The following is an 18,793-nucleotide window of genomic DNA, read 5'->3' as shown; positions in this document are numbered from 1 at the left end:
CGCCCCCCTCGCATCCCCCTTAGTATGCCACTGTCTTGATGTATCACATTGATGTAATCCAGAATGACTCTCATTAATTCCAAAAGTAGAGATTCAGTCCAAAAAGTCAATTAACACTTTGTAATTCTAATAAATTTTTTAATTAAATAATTTATCTCATATTATAACTCGAAACAACTGCGAACTCTGATCATGCATTCCCAAAGACTGATGTGAAATAGGAATTAAAAATGTGTTTATCAAACCTTTATATTTATCAATATTTCCAAAGAGCCCTGACTTTCCTCGAAAGGGTACCAAAGCAAAAGTCTTTGTGTCTATTTGCGGAAAGTGTGCATATTGCCCGATAAACGCGCAAGAATAAAACGATAGTCAAATTTCAAGTGACCAATGACTAAGTTTCTGTACGTGTGTGTGTGTGTATGTACATTGTTTGTTTGTAGCGGGGTGGGGTGTCCTGACATCCTGGAATCCACTCCTGATCCGGCCCTGTGCATAGTTTATGGCTCTGACATGTACATAGAAGTCATAAATACTTATTATTCTGACATGTACACAAAGACTGGACCGTCTTCCTTTAAGTGTTGCTTCCTCGAGTCCGAAGTAAATATCGATAATGTACATTGTGATGCGTTTTAATTTTGGTGGCAAAAACAAATATTGATTTTGGTAAATTTGGTGCTGATTGCTAGTTATATTGTTGCACTGTGCATTGTTAACTCCTGAAACATACTTATTGTTGAACTACAGACTCGAGGTTGTTCAGATCTTACCTTTCGGTCAATAATGAAATCCAAGACTATCCGAATGCAAAAGGGCACTGCCAGACGGCATTTGTCCAGACGTCAAAATCGGCGAACAATTATTGCATTTTCTCTATTATGTCATAAACTGAACAAAGTGTGTCGAGTTGTTTTGAAAATTGAACTATTCTTGATTCCGACTGGTTTAAGTTGGAAATTAGCAGACGCAGTTAGGATTAAACTAGCAGTGTTGGAACTACAGAGGGGTATGGACTCGTGTCTTTCCTTGTGTTATATTGCTACAGGTTAGAACCCCATCCCTTGATTCATGGACGGATACTCCAAATTTTCTTTGTATCGAATCCCTGTGGTTGAATGTGTGTTATTTTCACACCTTTATGGACATGCTATAAATGGAATTTATGATGTACTTTAGAGGCAACTGTGATATTATCTGGAAACATCACTCTTCTAGATTCACACCTTAGTTCCCTCTTTATTAAATATAAGAATTAATTACCTTTTACGTATTCGTTACAAGCTTTCTCGTAATGTAATGATCAATATGGATTACTGGTGGGGTGGTGGCAGCGATATGCAAATAAGGTCAATGATGTGACTATGTACGAGTGTAAACATCATGAAGGCGATGACCTTATTCAACCAAGTGGAACATGATTCGGCTATCGGCGTCAGATGTAGGAGGCTTGTTTTTGGATATGGGTTAAAGGGAAAGTAGATCTTTGATACATTTTCTATTGAATAATTATTTTCGTATTTATTTCCAGAAAATGAAACATTGTTGACAGAATTTGTTATTAGCTATGATGAATTATTTCTATTCAATAAAACTGTCGTTTTAAGCGGCAAATGGTGCAAGTGTCAATTTAGAACGGAAACAGTCTATACCGTGAGATTATGGAACCCGCTAGAATATGAAAAACGACTATACCTACTTCTTGCAATTTTTAAAGTGTAACCGGCCCTGATGGTAGGTCTAGAGATTCGCTGGTACTCGGCCTAAATTAGCAAACCAAAACCTTAGGCTGGTAATAAGTGTCCCAAATGGTTAGTAAGTGACGTTATTCACACAACTGCAACGCCATTCCTATAACATTCAGTTTGGAACCATTCCCATGAACTGAAGTGATTGTTTTGTAGCTTTACATAGGCACTGTGCATCATGGGAAAAAATATACTGAACTTCCGTTCTTCGACTAAAGAGGGACAATGCCATTTGTCTGGAACTGTGACGCAGTTTTCAGCGAATGAAGCCTGAAGACGTGAATTTTAATTTACGCCGTAGGAAATCTTTTCATGATTTTACGCCATGTTGAAATGCATAGTTAAAAAATTCACCAAACATGTTAACATACACCTGCGTGGCCGCTGGAATAATAAACTTAGCAATAACACTGTAACAGTGAAAAAATATTATGAAAAACAGTGTAATGTCGATAGTGTATTCAGTCACGAGCTTTGATTTAAGCAATAGATGCATATCTAACAATATTCCCCATGAATTATCCGTTGATTTTACATACACCACTGCCTACTGAGATACCCCTTTTATATTAAATCCTTTCTTACGTTTTCATATACAGACTTTGGTACATGTACTACTGGCTATCAATGCATGTAAAAAATGATAAATGACTTACCGTTCGACCGATTTATTGCTTTTGCTAAGTATCGACGGGGCAATTCAGGTGGATGCATATCATGGATGTCAAGCACCGACTTACTCGCTTATAAGTCGATTCAAACTGCAAACGATAAAGCTCCAGATCTGCCGTAGCATAATGCGCCTGCAAATCAGAATATGTGTTGTTTATTCTACTGATTATTCCTAACAAACTGCACAGAACCAGATCTGCCGATGCATGATGCGACGGATAATCTGGTACGGTGCAGTTAGTCGTCTTATAAGCGAGTACTGACAGTAATTTTGTATTGCTATCTCTACCCATATATTGATCTGTTGACGAGGCACGCATAAATAGTTGTATTTCGGTCAGACTTTGTAAACAAAGGTTTAAAACCCCTCAAACACTGGGACCTTGGGGCAGCTTTCCAATGGACGTATGAGTCGCTTGAAGCACTGCTTCAAAGTTCAAGTCATTATAGTGAAAATGATGTTCGATACAATTTAGGAATGTAAAGGTGATCTTAGATGGGAGCAATTACGTTTTATGCTCTCCTCTTGAAGCACACACACACTTAAGTACTCTTGGGTTATAAAACTGAGTCTCTCCTTTTAAATTTAAACAAAATAGTGCACGAGTTGTAATCGAAGCGTCGGATCATAGTGCCTCAGTCATGCTTCCAGCTTGAAAAGCTGTCTCTTCTGTGACACGGATAAAATTTATTTTAAATCCTTTTATATTAAAATTGATTTGTTAATTAATTTTGCATTCGTTTCTGTATTTGGTCATGATGAAGACGTTTCGCTCCAACTTACATGTATTTTGAAAAGATAAACAAGAAGACGTTGGTTTAGTGGATCCTTCGAGTACAACGGTGATCAGCCAGAATTATTTTTTTTGTATACATAATTATTGGGATTTGATATATCCTAACGTTATAAAGTAAAATGATTCAAACTACTGTCACCGCAACGATTTTTATTAATAGCCTTCTCATCACCATAGCAACCGGGAAACTCCAAAATGTGAGTACTAAGATTGGTGAAATCATTAGGTTTAGTGATACCGCCTATTTTAATGGGACACAGTGACCCGTTTTGATGTACCTTGTTATAACTTATGCTGAGATACCAACAGGAGAACGAAGGTTTCAAAACCCTGTTCCTAAATCACCATTTTCTTCTCCGTAGAATGCTACATTTAGCAGGTTGGCATCCTCACATCCACTCTCTTGAGAAAGTTTAATTCCGGAATCATCTGGGGATTGTCCTTTCTTGAATATATTTGTACCAGGGGAACGTATCATCAACACATCAGCAACTTATCCTGTTATGATCTGGATACGTGGTAGATACAATGCGCGGGGTAGGACAAATATGTATTCCGGTGACGTCATAGCGCTTTTGGGGAAGTAGTGGTTGTGACAAAAAACGATAGACAAGGTTTCTTCGGATTTTTCAGTACAGGGGATAAAGTCTCTTCCTGATATTATGGGTTATGGGACCAAAGATTGACTTTTACATGGGTGCATGACAATATTGATGACTTCCTAATTCTCTCAGATTGTTTGGTGAATCGGCTGGCGCTGCTAGTGTATCTTACCATTTTCTTTATCTGGCAAACACAGGTTTGGTTCATCGCATTATTATACAAAGTGAGACGGCTTTATCTCATAGTCCAGATGTTGGTTCTAATATTGGCAATTGAAGATCCTACTTAGGTTGCAACCATACAAGCTCTGCTGATCTCGTGAAATGCTTAACGTCAGTACGTGAGAAAGATATTTTGCAAGCAATACAAAGCAACGACATCGGAACAACTTTTTAGCCAGTTGTTCACGATGATATAGTCAAGACAACAACTCCGGATTTACGAAGGAGTCTCGAGGATTTCAAATCTGATATGGCTGAGCACTTTGCGTCGCTGGATATATTGACTGGTTACAATCCCAACGATGGAAGCGTTTTCTTGAACAGCTTTTGGAATCCAGTCATGGACACCGATTCAAATTATTGTTCCACAAAACTTTATACTGGCGTTTGGAAGTACCTCAAGCCTTTTTAAGGAGGAATTTATTTACCATTACATCGATTGAACAAATCCTGGTGATGACTTCAAACGACGCAAAAATCTAAATGATTTTAAATCTGATATTTGGTTGAGATACCAAACCCTCTATGTGTCTAATGTTCACGCAAATATTAAAACAAAAGCTGGGACATATGTTTACGAATTCAAGTACCAACCGTCCGACAATGCCATCAGTCCAAACTGGTTGGACGGTACGAATAATGGAATTGAGCTTCCGCTTTTGTTTGGTTTCTCCAGCAGAATGAGACAATTCATTCCCCTAACAGAGCCTGAAATGATATCACACGATGATATCTCTCTCTCTAAAACAATGATTGATATGTGAACTAATTTTATCAAAACTGGGTAAATATATTCATGCATAAATCTACTTCAAATGTACCATATCAGATTTTTTTATCTGCATAAATCCGCTTCAAATATGCCATGAGTTGTAATAAATCAACAAAAGTAATCTCAACTGAAGACAATATTAGATACAGACAAAAGTTTCCGCATTTTTACTGTGTAATGTTATAACGCATCGATGTGTATTTTATTATATTGCTTGTTCCGAAAACTTTGACGGTCTTGAATAGAATACAAATTTATGTCAGTGGAAGAAACAATTAGGATGCCAAAGTTTACTTACAAAAAATAGTAGGAAATCGTCATGCTCCTAATTAGTAGATAGATTATCAAAGATATGAGAAACTAATTGGTGTTTATAAGAGATACCTGAAAATTTGGTCATATAAGTTTTTCATGATTTCCAAAATTTGATATTCTTAAATCATCGCTTAATATATTTGGCCATTCCAATTATAAAGGTGCAGTAACTGCAAATTTCTAAGATTACACACTTACAGGATCGTCAATTGCTAAAAGTGTTCAGAGTTCATTTTCGTTTTCAACGAAGATTAGCGTTAAAATTCTTTGTCAATTATTATTGTATTCAGCTACTGAAGTATAAATTGTCATTTTGCAGCAATCCAAATACACCAAGACAAGTTTCTGGCGATGTCTGGAAAGAATACACACCAAAGACACGCGATTATGTACAATTTGCAAATCCACAAGTTGTTGTAAAACAATGGCCAACGAATGGCTTTCTACTTTGAGATTTTACCAAAAGCTTTAGATGTCATAGATGCTGCAACACAAAAAGATTGCACAAATTATACTGCTCTTTTATCTGATTTTGGAATTATTGTTCATCATGCAAATCCACTGAACCGGAATACAAAAGAAGTGAAAGATTTAATACGGATATTGTGACACTGGATAATATATTGATTTCTCTCATTATGCTCTCAGCAGTTCTATTGATCTGTGTTCTGCTATCACGTGTTTACATTTTTTTAGTTTGCCAAGGGAGGATTATGAAGTCTTCTAGCAAATACATTTTGTGAGAAACGATATAATTAGTATCGATTTGTTTTACCATCTGTACACTCTCAAGACTGTATTCTTATGAAAAGTGAACATGCAGTGATGCTACTTTTTAAGATTTCTTTTGTCCGCAAGAAGAAGAAATATAGAGAGCATTGGGCCGAGGAGCTAGGCCCAGCCTTAGGGCAAGGCGAATGAGGCAACCGTCTTGGGCCCTGCGCTTTCAGGAAATCAACTTCGCAATGCAATTTTTTCATTTGGGGTCTCACGCTCATCGCTTGCTGCCTTGGGCCCCGCAGATTCTAATACCGGACCGGGCCTTAGAGGAGCAATCACACTGTGTAAATGTTAGTTCATCATAAGTGCCAGTTACATTACGGAGAATAATAGTCAATGCTTATACAAGACATTTTTGGCTACATTTTATTGGGGATAAAATAAAGAGGGATACAAATGTTGACAGTTGAGAAGTGTCCTAAGGCACTCAAAGAGATATCTGTCTGTCTGTCTGTCTGTCTGTCTATCTATCTATCTATCTATCTATCTAAATATCTATCTATCTATCTATCTGTCTATCTATCTGTCTATCTATCTATCTATCTATCTATCTATCTATCTATCTATCTATCTATCTATCTGTCTGTCTATCTATCTATCTATCTATCTATCTATCTATCTATCTATCTATCTATCTATCTATCTATCTATCTGTCTATCTATCTATCTATCTATCTATCTATCTATCTATCTATCTATCTATCAAGTTTGAAATGGAACTCAAGTCATTTGCATGGTCATTTATTTATAAAGATTCATATTTTTAAAATTTAAACAAAGACGTTTAAGGCTGGATGCAACTCTTTAAAAAATATAAATTCCCGTTGTCATTCCAAATCGTCAGGTCTCAGTTTAAATGTGGAAAGAAAACTAGGTAGGGATAGAAGCACAACCGGAAGTAGTATACGATGTTGTCACGAATACCATTAAAATTAGACTGCATCTTATTTTAAGTATTTAGGTATTAAATTTTCCATTGACCAGATGAGATGGTCTAGTTAAATTATAAAATCAAAAATTCGGATCTGAACTTTTATATGGGTGAAATGGATGAGTTACCCGATAGGTGGCTGTGATACAGTTGACCCTATATAACATTATTAGTCTATTCCTGTGTTTACCAAATCTACATAAAGCAAAGCCTCATTAGCTGGACTTACTTTTCCATATGTTTGTGAGTGGTGGAAGAAAATAAAATAAAAAGGAAACTTCTGTGTAAGAGCATTTTGATGATGGCTTGAAAATGATTATAAATATGTTTGCGTTTTCTTTGAAACAAATTTGGGTGAGAAATGGTTTTTATCGCTGGAGCTAAATGCATAGGGATTTTAACAACTTCCACGCCAAATATGAAAAAAGATATTCTTGTGTTCATTTTTTAAAACAGATTTATTCACTAATGCTCGTCCTCTCCAACAACCGACTCATCTCTCAAACGGTACTCCTCATATGAGAAGAGAATTCTAAACCTTTTTGCACACAAATTTATTCTTTCCAAAAAGTTTGCATATTTTAAGACATTATGCCAAAATGTTTAAAGGCGTACTTAAAGGGAACATTATTAACTCTTTTAAGTATATACATCATATGCATAATTAGTATTATAAAAGTAGTAGCAGTAGTGATACTAGTTGTAGTATTTGTAGTTTTTGCTGATTCTGCTATATTGTATATCGAAATAATGGGAAACAGTCGAAAAATAGATAAGACAGAAGAAAAGGAATAATATTTGACGAACATACAAGTGTTGCCGTAGTTAACATGTTTACCAAGCTAGATCGAAGAAGAAGAAGAAGAAGAAGAAGAAGATGATGATGATGATGATGATGATGATAGAGTGAAGCAGGAACTGGCAAACCAATACATAGTAAAGAAAACTTCAAACAGCCTCAGACAGACTAAAATCGATTTAGTCATGTTTTTGTCCTACCAGCAATGACCCTGATCATAGGATCATCATTCCTAACATGTTATACACATGTGCAATCATACCCTGGGGCCAACATTGACAATGTCAAAACAGAACTGAAAACCTTTACCTTAGTACATACCACAGTTATTGGCCAAGTAGGATAAAGAGACGCTGATAGATGTCTGCACCTAAATCATTTTGGAGACCAAAGCCAAGTCCCTTAGCAACCATTTACTCGACAAGGTAGATATAAGGTCTTTGTATCTGGTTTTATTCCACGACAGGACGTGGACATGACTTAATATAATGACATCTTGGTAAACATTGGCAAAATGGTTCAACCAGGCTAGTGTCTGGGCAGCCACTATCCACTGTTTGCAGTGCTGGATTAAGGCCTTCCAGGGCCCTAAGCACTGAAAATATTATGGTGCCCCCTTCTTCCTACAAAATGTGAAACTAAAAAAAAGAAAAAGAAAAAAGAAAAAGAAAACAATATTAAAAGCTAACAAGGTGGAAAAATACCAGTGTTGCCATCATTCCAAATCAAAATACTCGACATTGCATAAAGAAATGGCCATATATCATTCAGTCAATTTTTTATCATCACGATTAATTTGAATTTTTATTCTTCTGGTACCCATGTTGGGCTGGTGCCATAAGGAGGTGCTTATTGGGTAATTGGGCACTGACTATTTGTATTTCTGACTTGGTTCACATGAGAGACCGAATAAAGCATGCACGATATTACTCCTGTACTCAAACCAAAAAAAAAAGTTTGATCAATCACTACCCAGCTACGCAGTACACTTTGAAACAATAGAGAAAACCACTGACGTGCAATTCAAGCTCGTTATGGGTGAGGAGAGCAGCACAACTCGGCAAAATACATGACATGGTTACCGAGGCAGACTTGATCGCAAAAAACGGTTCTGGAAAAGGGACACATAAAAAACAATAGCTAGTACGATGATAATACATGTATATAAGTCAAATATACGTATCCTGTTCTCGGTGATAATTCTGCAGAGTATCTTACAGTCCCAAAATTTTAATTCTTACTGTGCGTGCCATGTTGTGCTGTCTCTTACTGTGCGTGCCATTTTGTGCTGTCTCTTACTGTGCGTGCCATGTAGTGCTGTCTCTTTCTGTGCGTGCCATGTAGTGCTGTCTCTTACTGAGCGTGCCATGTTGTGCTGTCTCTTACTGTGCGTGCCATGTAGTACTGTCTCTTACTGTGCGTGCCATGTACTGTCTCTTACTGTGCGTGCCATGTAGTGCTGTCTCTTACTGTGCGTGCCATGTGCTGTCTCTTACTGTGCGTGCCATGTAGTACTGTCTCTTACTGTGCGTGCCATGTGCTGTCTCTTACTGTGCGTGCCATATTGTGCTGTCTCTTAATGTGCGTGCCATGTAGTGCTGTCTCTTCCTCTAGCTCGAAAATAAAACATAAATAATTCTTTGATTCTTTCTATGAAAAAATGTAGACTGTACGAATTTGGTTTGAAAAAGAAAGGTTTGCAACTTATCATCCCCACTGTAAGACACATCTTATCAAAAATCGATGAACTAAGATTTGGGATGAATCCATCCTTGCTGTAATTGGACTATGTAAAACATTTATTGATTGTAATGTATTTTACAGGGTTATATATATGTTAATATCGTTTATTGATTGTAATGTACTTTCAGGGATATATATATATATATATATATATATATATATATATATATATATATATATATATATATATATATATATATATATATATATGTTAATATCGTTTCAATGGAATGTCGATGTCGACTGCAAAGCATAGAGGAAGTGATAGTTATGAATGTTTCAAAAAGCATAACCTACATTTAAAAAAAGGAAATTCGATTAAAATTTCCTCAATATTTAATCTATTTCTGTCGAACTCTGCTTACCGACCTCCACTCTCTCTTTCTCTCTCTCTCTCTCTCTCTCATCGTCATCATCATCATCATCATTTACTGCTCAATTTGAACGATAGCTAGAGGTCGCTTGAGCTTAATACTGATGATGACGATATTGAACCTTTTATTTGCCAATATTTCCCAAATACTTGACATGTCTGATTTTACAGAGCCTAACAGGGATAAACTTCTGTCTTCGTGAATAAAAAGTGTACACGATCTTATTAGTTTTAATATGTCCCTAATTACGTTGACTGTTACTGCTGATATTATGACTAAATTAGAGACAAACAAATCGGTGGTTCTACATAAAATTCAATCACTGAAAGTAATAATTAACTGTAGTATCACTACCTGTAATTTGTAATTTCCAGTCACAGAAATTAAGAAAAGTATTCTTAATTCATAAAGGAAATTAAAAGAAGGATCTAACCATCAGCACATATATGTTATACATGTACACTGAAAAATATTGAAACACATTCACTAAGTATATTTCGGGACATCTTAACAAGTATCAACTCTTCCATAAATCAGATTTTCTACAACAACATCCATGTCAATACGCAATGACGAAACTTGCACACAAGAAGCTACCTGCCATCGAATCGGGCGAACTTACTGGCGCAATAGTCATTTTGTTTTTAAAAACCATTAAATTTGGCTGACCAGTTGGTGCCTATTAGCAACTATTGGCCTGCTATTATTTAATAGCGGATCTATAATATTTATAGACGCATCAAAGATTTCGTGCCAGAATGCTTTCCTGTCAAATCTGGGCAAATATATTAATCGTTTCTTTTGAAAGAAGTTCTTTACGGTTTCTGTGCTGTTAATTTCGTAGCGGGTTATTCGTTATTGTGTACAGTTATGAAATGCCCTATAGCTAACATGCTTTCTTTAACACTTGACCAAATTCTGGTCAGCGTTTATGAGGAGTTAATATTAAAAACATTCTTTTTAGTTATAACATCCATATTTGAAGGTGGATTGACTTGTCATGCTCTTAGTTTGAAAGATTTTTAAGCATGGTTGTTGTCTGATAAATCTTGTTAATATAAATTCTGTTCCATTTGTTTCAACGTTTTTAAAGAAAGGAGGCGTTATATTGTGTGGCGGATAGGTATCATTGTAGAAGATTACGAATGCTTTTACGCCAGAATGCTCTCTTTCAAAAGTGGTTAAATACTGTTTGGCGGTTTCGAGAAGAAGTGGCTTAAAATCTTGCCTGTATTTCGCTATGACGGTCACATTTGATGGTGTTTCGGTATTATTTGTATAAATCTGAAAGACATTTATGCCAGAATGCTTCCTGTCAAATTCGATCTTGTCAGCGACTTTTGGCCGGGTGACCCAAAATGAATGAAATTGCTTCCAATCTATATCTTACAAGTTAATATTAGGGCCCTGTAGGACTTTGAACTTTTGTATACGTAATTGTCAAGACTGTACATTCAGCTATGGAATGCTACATTATAAAATGAGAAACTTAACTAAGCATTATGTGTGAAAATTATTAGCATTATGTGTATAAGATATTAGCATTATGTGTAAAAGATATCAGCATTATGTGCAAAGGATATTATCATTATGTGTAAAAGATATCAGCATTATGTTTGAAGATATGAGCATTATGTGTAAAAAATATTAGCATTATTTATAAACGATATTAGCATTATGTGCAAAAATATTAGCATTATGTGTAAAAGATACATACTGCTAGAAATTTTCACAAAAGTAAGAGTAGTTGATAACAGACAGACTTAACAATAAATAGTTAAGGTTCTACAAACACAGTAGATACATATTTGCTAGTGGAGAAGAAAATATTACTTTAGGTGGAGGACAGCATGTTACACAGCGGAATGGAGCACTCAGAAATGCATACAATATTGGATAAAAAGGACTTGATTTGAACTTGTTGCATAAATCACTTGAACATTAGGGCAACAAAAACGACGATGCACAAAAGACAGCAACAACGGAGTGTTTGTAGTTTCACCACGCCCCTCCCCCAATCATAGCCTACATATGGGCAGAAAAGTGAAGTGTCTAGATTCATGCATAAATGCTCTTAAACCCTAGCACACAGCAATTATCGTATGAATTTAAAATTTCTGACCAGGGACAGGTCAGCAATCTTCGTAGGTTATGCAAGTTTTCCATTACTGACAGGACTGATGGTCAACAGAGATACTTGTTCCGCCAGTTGACCTTTTGTTCTTTCCTTTTTCCCCACGTCCACGTTGTCCGGCCCATGTTAACCTATATAACAAATACACTGTTAACAATCATATGGTTATGTCCAGACAAAGCTCGGGAATATTTCCCAAAATATTTTGACATGTCGTATTCAACGAACTGTAATGAACATAAGAAGACCCAAATCCTGCCGTAGGGTGCATATTACAAACTGATCAAACAGATCCTTTGGTTTAGTGGGCTTTGTAGGCTGAATCGCCATATTTCAACGCATAATATGCTATACACTGGGCAGTATATTCACAGGGCAAAGAACCCGGGAAGAGCCCCCGAAGAACTACGGGAAACTACTGGTAAGCTTTCGCACATACCCACGTTTGTCGAGTAAAGATTAGAACTAACGCTGATACAGGTGAGGTTTGTGAGCGATCTGCAAGGCCAAGCGCCGTAGACCCCTCGACCACTAAGAAGGTCCAGACGCTGAAAAATGGTTTCATAGAGTATATGGAGAATATCCTGAATCTGATGGAATGGGTGACCACATAAACATACTAGCAACCAATGCCATGAAATTCGTGACCGCATGACTATAGTTACCTACCAATGTCACTGAAACTCTAGCCGAAGGTGATACTCTAATAACTGCGACAGAAACAGTACAAATTTCAGCGACTGAGTTTCCGTTGAGTCATATATCTAAAACAAAATGTAAAGTGCTTATAAGAAATAAAATAAATTCTACAAGAACATTAGAGCTTTATAAACAAAGTGAAGTCAGCACATCGGCCGGTTATCTTCCAAATCGATATTTTGAGATGGCGCTGCATGCAAATGGGTATTTCGTCCGGAACGCTTTTGATTTTATCTCACTTTGCGGGCTATTGTTTTGCACTAAGCGTTTGACATTTGAAAAACAATTATAATTTACTGCACTTATATGGAGAATATGAACGATTTTTTTTCTTCTCGGATTTATATTGCATTACCTTAGGGAGTGAAGTATTCATCCGAGAAAACGAGTTCATATTTTCACAACCGCTCCGGTGGCCTAGTGGTTAGAGCGTCCGCCTCGGATGCGGGAGGTCGTGGGTTCTATCACCGGCCGAGTTATATGAAAGACTTACAGAAATGGTACTAACAGCTGCCTCACTTGGTACAGAGCATTAAGAGGTTAGTGTTAGGACTGGTCGGCCTGGTGTCAGGATAATGTGACTGGGTGGGACATCATGCTACATGTCTGCGGCATGATGCCCCAGTGCTAGACATCACTATAAACTGCCACACTGCAGACATCGTAGCGATCTGACTAAACTTTTTTTAAAGCTACGTTAAAAAATCGGAATCACACACACACACACACACACGTACACTGTCCAATATAAATGCAGTAATCTTTTTATTATATACTCATTTTCTTATTCTACCCTAGATTTATTTACAAAAATTACACTACAAGAAACAAAGTAATTGAATTGATGCTATATTCCAAACAAATCACAACCGCAGTTTCATCAATATAAAATAACAACATTAATGCGCTTATAGACAATCCAACGACCTTTGAAAATGGAATTTTTAAAATGTTTATCCGGCTCAATTCTGCTTTTCTGATTATGATCAACTGGATTATTTGGTCAGTTCAGTAATGAGAATATGATTCAGCAATCTAATTAAAATGAGATCTTCACTGTTATCCATGAAGATCTGACAGCGACCGCTTAGGAGTCATGTTCTGGAACAAATTATGTTACCATAATTGCTAATGTTATCAACCTATCAGATGAAATGTTATATCCTCGCGTTTGGAGCCTGAGCAGTGTGGATAAAGAGCATGAATGTGTACCAAACGATTTGATTCACTTTTAGATTTTTTAAAGCTAGTTTTCCATTGGCTGATTCCAATGTCACTAGAACATGACCCTAAAGCGGTCGTCGTCGTTGGATCTTCACGTTGGACAGCGGAGATCTGATTTTAATTAGATCGGTGATTTCAGTTGAAAAATGTACCTGAAATTCCAGTACAGTTTCAGCGTGTATCAGGTTTTGGAGGACATGTCATTCGGACTTGCAGAACTAAGAAAATACAATTTTGGAAATTCAAGATGCAGATATGTAAGTATTGTTACAAACCATGGGTATTTGCTTGACCGAGCGGTGTCAAACCCTGGCACGATTTCGCTAGAAGTCATAAATCTCCCCTAATCCAAAGACTTCTATACAACTTCTGTTATAAATCATAAAGCCCAACGTGTCCATTCTACAAATAATTTTACTCTAATCAATGCAAGATCACAGATCTCACAACTTTCCAATTGTCTATCAACCGCACATCTCCATGGTTTCTCTTCATCAACTTTCCGTACCGTCAGCAGTTCAGGCCGTAAAACTATAGAACTATCCCCTAACAAAGGGTACTATTTTTACTACGCCGCTTTAGGCCAGTCTATTCATGGATTCGTACTACATTTCGCCTGTAAAATTGCATCACATTTTCCACCATGGCGACGTAAACGGTATCTGCAGAGTCCCTTCTTGTTTATTCCATTGTGTAATTTCCAGTCTCCAACCATAAATACTGCACCTGCAGTCACACAGCCAATGTAAACCGCTAGAATTTAATAGGCACTTTAGAACGACGGGGACACTCATGCGGCTCTGACCTGAATGCACCAAAAGTAAACCATGGCATCATGGAAACTCGCTGACACTTCACTCCGTGACGTTTGCTCCTAGTAACTGGCTAATTATTTCGAGCTAAGGAATATTTCCACTGGACCCAGTTCCAATAATCAAACAAGTAATCAAAACATTTTAAGAATTCCTTAAAACGGGGCGCTATAACCAAATGCGCATACTCTAAATTTATTACATTATATGTGTTACCATTCTTATTTCCAGCTAAAGAAGACATATGTTTCTGTCGGAGGGACCCCAGCTCTGACCAAAATCATACAGTGTGTGTCTTCTAGCCTAACATTATCAAAATAGTTACACGTTGAAAGTTGCAAAGCAGCTGTTGTGTGACAGTCCATTTAGTCGGTTGAAAGAATACTTTTTCGTCGTCTTGGCTTATTGGCTCTGAAGCTTTTAGTTTGTTAGCAAAACCTTCATTTGCATTTGTTTTCCTCGAATCTAATATTTTGACAGAATTGTAAAACGGTACGTCTCTGATAGATATGCGATGTCCCTTGGCCTCAATATGCTTTTCTATGCTATAGTATTATAGACTCTAGAGAACATTGGTCATAGTCTGAACCATTCTATTTGCTAATAGATAAGAAGTTTTCTCCTAAATAACTTTTTCAATGATCAGAACAGTATCTTCAGTTACTGCGTCTTTGATGTTTGTTGTGGACATTGCGAATACTATCATCATTCGTGTGCTTTTATGAAAGTTTCGTTTCTGATTTAGTGAACTCGTCACCGAACGATACTTTCAAATGAACGAAAAAGCTTGTTTAGTTCATTCTCAAACAAACCTAATCAACCAGAATCTAAACGTCTACTACATGAGTGTACATGGTTTGTTTACAAAGTAGTTCCTAAAACACTATACTATTTTAGGCAGACGTGTCTATCACGTGCGTGCAATATCAAGGTGTTCAGTATAGTAAAACACTGCACAATCTTGATAATGTAAAGTTAAAGGAGAAACAAATGAGCATGTAATACAATTAATTCATGCTTGAAATGACATGTTTCGTATCAACCGTTCGCAGAAGGATGGGCATATCCTTTCTAAAAATAAAGAATGTCGGAAGGCGTTGATGCACGCTATAAGGCGTGGCGGAGCAGGATTTAAAAGTGGTCGCAATCAAGCAAATTTAGCTACGTTTGCAAGCTACATTTACCCAAAGACGACTACGAAACTGTAACTTATCACGGTAGGTTTATTTATTTATTTTAAAGATCGCTTTTATTTTTTCGTGGTATTTGCATAACAACAGTTGTCATCATGAACATGAAGTAATGACCGTAATAATAGTAATAATAATAATAATAATAACAAGAAGATGAAGAAGAAGGAGAAGAAGAAGAAGAAGGAGAAGAAGAAGAATAAAAGAAGAAGATGAAGAAGAGGAGGAGTAGGAAGAAGAATAACAATAGCAAAAGCAAACATTAACACGTGCAATTATGACAAAAATACCGCAATTATTGACGATAACAACAACAACAATAATGATAATAATAATAATAATAATAATAATAATACATTTTATTTGGTGTACATTTCTTTATCAGTGTGATGGTTGGTATTTGGTACAAATCTTACAAAACAATAGAAGAATGCAATTACAAGTTACCCACGTCATTATCTATAATTTAAAGTGATTTCTGGTTTGCACGATGCATGTATACATAAAACATACTGCAGGCAGGAAGATCAATTGACAATTATGTTATCTACAACACAAAAAGAGCATTGAAATTCCCACATAGAAGATAAGGATACAATAAATGTTTGCAATGGTTGGAGTCTATAAAACATAAAACGACTAACACTGGGCAAGTCATTGTAGCTACATACACAGTCATTTGTACAAATTAAAACACCACATTCACACTGTGACCAAAGCCGACAAGAGAAGGAGGCAACCGGGGATATGTCCCCGGGGCCCAAGCCCGTAAGTGGGCCCGAGTCAAACAACATTTTGTAATTTTATAAAAGAAATTTTTTGTTTGAACATGAACCGGGACTGGCCCGTGTGTTTCATACCCCAGGGCTCGTGATAGCTCTCTACGGTCCTGACTGGGACTCATCAAAGTGACCATTCTTTTTTATGGAAATGTCTGTAATATAAAAGTAACTCGCATTTCACTGAGGCATCACAGGCACTTTCCAGAAAATCACGAGGATCGGTTGAACATTGACGAAATACACCGGAAATGCAAGGGACCTACTCGACTACAGAGCTGCTTCAAATATCAATGGGATGTAACTGACAAATGTCCCCTAAGTGGATTGTATATTGTATTATACCATATGATAACGTATATGCAACTATATTACCACAAGATTGGAAACACATAAGGATAAACTCAACGGCATATTCATTCTTAGGACATGGATTTAACATCATTTACTTTGTAGTTACATAAGAATTGTTTTAATCAAATTCATCTCATATTACACCAAGCTTCACTTCAAATGCTAAATATGACATTTTGAGTGATTCAGATCGTCTTATTTTGTTCTCCGAACAATGACAAAGAATACGACCAAATTCCATAATGATAATGCATATGCGACAAACCAATTAACAGATGGCCCTATTATCTAGATAATGGGCTATATAAATGGAACCCTATTAACTATTAATACACACGAGTTAGCTATTTAGCACTAAGTACCCAAAGTGCCACGGGTCTTTCACATTCAAATTATATCTCTGAGGTAAAAGAATATTTGAAAGAAAAAACAAACAAAAATCCTCTCTGTCTCTGCATGTCTATATGTCTGTCTGCCTCTCACACACACACACACACACACACACACACACACACACACACACACACACATATATATATATATATATATATATATATATATATATATATATATATATATATATATATATATATATATTTAATTCTGTAAATATATGTATTGAATTGGAATTACATTTCTTTGAACACGTGCGTACAAGAGTTTCTACTTTTTATTTGTTCAGTTTGTTTAAGAAATATTAAAAGTAGACGTAGACATTGGACACAGACGATACAGCTTTTACTGGAATGGACTCTACTAGAAATAGAAAAGGACAGTGAGCAGTCTGTCTGATTGTTCACATCGAGAGCTTTTGATTTGATTTGAAACGCGAATAAGTTGACAGTATAGGGACTCCCACTGGCGACATTTTGGTTGAAAATTATAAATTGATGAATGAACTGACTAAGCTTATGGCATTTTTTAAAATGTCTTTGAGGCTTTCATTTTTAAAACCGGTATGAGGGAGGCTGTGCTAATGCTATAGGTCAGGGGTTGCCAGACTAATACATATACACAGTTGAGAGAGAGAGAGAGAGAGAGAGAGAGAGAGAGAGAGAGAGAGAGAGAGAGAGATGCTGAATTAAAGAAGAAACAATGATTTAAACCTGATTAGGGACCATGTTCCAAAAGTATAAATTCCAAATAGCGATTTTTGAAACACTTTTAACATACAAAAGTTTCTTAACTAAACCGGAGATTAATTCTCTTGAATTAAAAATCCATCCTCAAGAATTGTTTGATTTAAAATCCATCCTCAAGAATTGTTTGTGACGTAGAATTCCTATATTAGCCCTTTGTTTCCACAAAGAGACCAGTTTTTGTTTTTCTTCGGAATACCTTTCTTCTGTTGCACTTTTATATCACTCGCTGATGGGGGCGATGCAATGCGACTTTGTTGATTTTGTCAAACATCCCGAAATTCCGACATTTTTGTTGGTTTCATTCACAGCCTGTGTCGAACTTGGAGTGTTCTGTATATCGAAATGATTGCCGAGAAAATTCACATCGACTAGATCGCACTACCCAAACAAACCCAAAACGCCAAGTTTGAAGAGCGCACCAAATCATCAACAATCAACAGTTTAAGTAGCCCATGAAAAATTAGTCTGTATTCTAAGTCAGTTCATTTTACGAGAAACTTTAGTGGCTAAAACACGGCCTCGCTTGCTATCGTTCGCTTCTCACCTTCGTAATCACTAACATTTTTCTTAATATGAATTAACTACATCTTAATGCAGAGTGTCTTGCCCATGAACACGCCATAGTTGTCGACCCGGGCTGATGAAATGGTGTGATTCTAATCAGCACCATTTCGGTCGCAAATCCGGCACGTTAACCAAGGAGC

The 18,793-nt window shown here is 36.5% G+C and overlaps 1 pseudogene; it reads left to right on the top strand.

Moving 5' to 3' along the window:
• The first annotated feature begins 3,489 nt into the window (after positions 1-3,489).
• Positions 3,490-4,096, top strand: LOC149801270 (bile salt-activated lipase-like; annotated as a pseudogene).
• The last annotated feature ends 14,697 nt before the right edge of the window (positions 4,097-18,793 follow it).

Source organism: Sinohyriopsis cumingii, chromosome 4 (genome assembly GCF_028554795.1).
Source record: "Sinohyriopsis cumingii isolate HCF-2022 chromosome 4, ASM2855479v2, whole genome shotgun sequence".
NCBI classification, from domain to species: Eukaryota; Metazoa; Mollusca; class Bivalvia; order Unionida; family Unionidae; genus Sinohyriopsis; species Sinohyriopsis cumingii.
Note: the sequence above shows the minus strand (reverse complement) of the source record. Positions and strands in the feature narration are given on the sequence as shown.